At 29.2% G+C, this 2,500-nt stretch overlaps 1 protein-coding gene across 1 annotated transcript in view; it reads right to left on the bottom strand.

The window, feature by feature from the left end:
* Nucleotides 1-2,292: 2,292 nt before the first annotated feature.
* Nucleotides 2,293-2,500, bottom strand: part of LOC119590067 (TBC1 domain family member 23-like) — a 13,877-nt gene continuing 13,669 nt past the window's right edge. Inside the window, exon 15 of the mRNA XM_037938819.1 lies at nt 2,293-2,500. This exon is cut by the window's right edge and continues 362 nt beyond it. The gene's annotated coding sequence lies outside the window, so the exon portion shown is untranslated.

The raw sequence follows: 2,500 nt of genomic DNA, 5'->3' as shown, positions 1-2,500 counted from the left end.
ACTCTTTCATTATGTAAAGGACACCATTTTCTTCCAGTTAATTTGCAATTTTCCTTTATTTCATGATTTCACCTGAAAGCATATTTTTATTATGTCTCAATGAAGTTTAATTAATTTTCACTGTAATCAATTTTGATAATCATCAAGTTACTAAATGCTTTCAAATAGTGATGAATAATTTGAGAGGTTTTAGTGTGCTTGTTTATCAAATTTATTAACACAAAAAATAATGACTAAATAAAAATTAATAAAAATATCTTAAATCACTCATTCTCGCTGCTCTAATCTCAGCCGTAATATTTAGTGCTTGCAAAATGAGTGCTCTTAAATATGTTCAAAGATCAAATGGCTCTAAATTCAGTAATTTCGTAATTTTTGTTCTTCTTTTCATTTTTTTTTCTCTCCTCTCTTCTACAAAAAGTAAATTTTCACAATGACTGCAATTTAGAGAAAAGTGGAATAATATTAGAGAGAGAGAAGGAAAATATGAGACTGCAATAAAATAAAATAAAATATATATATATAATTAACATGAGGAATAGAACTGAAAATTAATGAAAAGGAGTATGCAAAGAAACATGAAAACATATACATAGTACATAAAAATAATTGACTTTGGACAAAATTACAGAATTTTAGGGATATAAGAAACTAAAACTGTTGCACCTCCTAAATGCTATCATCCAGAAGGTATTCAATAGTTTTTGTGAATTAATTTGATGTTATCAGTTTAAGCAATGATTCCTTTAAAATTCAATTATGGATTTATGTGTTGTCCCCAGTAGTTTTTTGATAATTTTGTTATATACAAGACAGCTCCACATGTGCTCAGCCACCAAGGAGTCTATTAGTAGGCCCTAGTGAATGCTCCTGTTTATCCCATTCCTTGAAATTGTGAGAAATGTATTTTTCTTTCTAGTACTGTTGATCTCAATGCTGTTATTATCTTATTGTTATTATGTTTATTAAATTGTTATTAACCCATTCCCGACGGGTGTATGTATGGACATTCCATGAATTATTTTTTGTTAGAATCACGGCAAAATATTATTTTTCTGCCACTGAAAGTGTGATTAAGTTGTTTTTAATACTTTCTCATTTTTACTATGCAAAAAAAAAAAAAAAAAAAAAAAAAAAAAAAAAAAAAAAAAAAAAAAAAAAAAAGAAAGAAAGAAAAAGAAAGAAAGAAAAAAAGAAAGAAAGAAAGAAAGAAAGAAAGAAAGAAAGAAAAAAAAAGAAAAGAAAGAAAGAAAGAAAGCAATAAACCGACGATTTCAACTCCATGATGCCGCACACTGCTTTTTATCAACACTATAGATGAATAAAGATCAATATGGAGCCACAGCGGCTAGACATGAACTACGTAAAGAAGAAGAAGATGGAGTCTATATAACAACAAAAATACCCTTCAGTCTCAATTTATCAGGAAGTATGGCATGTAGAGACTTTAGAAAATAATGAAAACTAAAAATACAACATATCTTTGTAGTATTACGAAGAAACAGCATGGGATGCTGGTATTTGGCATGAGTGGTCGCGCATGCTAGGGCAACGATATAAGCCCCCGGCAGCAGGGCCCGGGCCACTATGAATACTAGCCGTCGGGAAAGGGGTTAAAGTTTTGGTAACACCAAAGACAATGAAATAATATATAAGAAACTTTCAAAAAATCAAGGAAAAGGGTAAACAGGTGAGATAGGTTGGACTAATAACTGACTCCTTGGTGACTAAGCACTTGTAGAGAAATCTATGTGTAAATACAATAAATAAACTTATATTACAGTGGGCATGGCATGTATTCTTGCAATCTGTGCCAAATGGATTAAAAGTAAGTGTAAACATAAAAAAGAAATACAAATCAAAGCTTCTATAAGGAAAATAATATAAGCAATTACATATGAATAAATAATATGAAAAAATACACCATACTAAAATGGAAAATAAAACCTCATTATAAAGATATCAACTATATTTGAAGAGAATATGATAATGGACAGGTTAATAATAATAATAATAATAATAATAATAATAACTACTATATCATTAATGACTTGATGCACACACCAATGAGGAATAGAATTATAAACTTTCTCTCTTTTATCACAACTCTTTCAAAAAAGACAATTTCACTTCATATGAACAAAAAAAAAAAGAGCATTCACATCATTTCTCCATATATTTAACATACTTTAAATATCTTTTAAGCAGCACATTAAAAGAGCAAGTTAGTTCATCACAGACAAGGTTTTTAAAAACTGTTAGGATATACGGGTACATATATATATTATTTTCTCACCCTCTCCTCTCCTGTGACGAACAGAACATGGCTTTCCTTGGCTTACAATTCACCCATAGTTATTCAAGCACAAAACATTTACAAACTAACCAGAAAAAAGGAAATACAATAACTATGCAATACCTAACTAATTTTACTGTCTTTCTCTTTATTCTCTATCATCTTTTACCCTTAAACAATATGTTCAAGTTATTTCCATAGCTA

Source organism: Penaeus monodon, chromosome 26, assembly GCF_015228065.2.
Source record: "Penaeus monodon isolate SGIC_2016 chromosome 26, NSTDA_Pmon_1, whole genome shotgun sequence".
NCBI classification, from domain to species: Eukaryota; Metazoa; Arthropoda; class Malacostraca; order Decapoda; family Penaeidae; genus Penaeus; species Penaeus monodon.
This window is presented reverse-complemented; position numbering and strand designations above follow the sequence as displayed.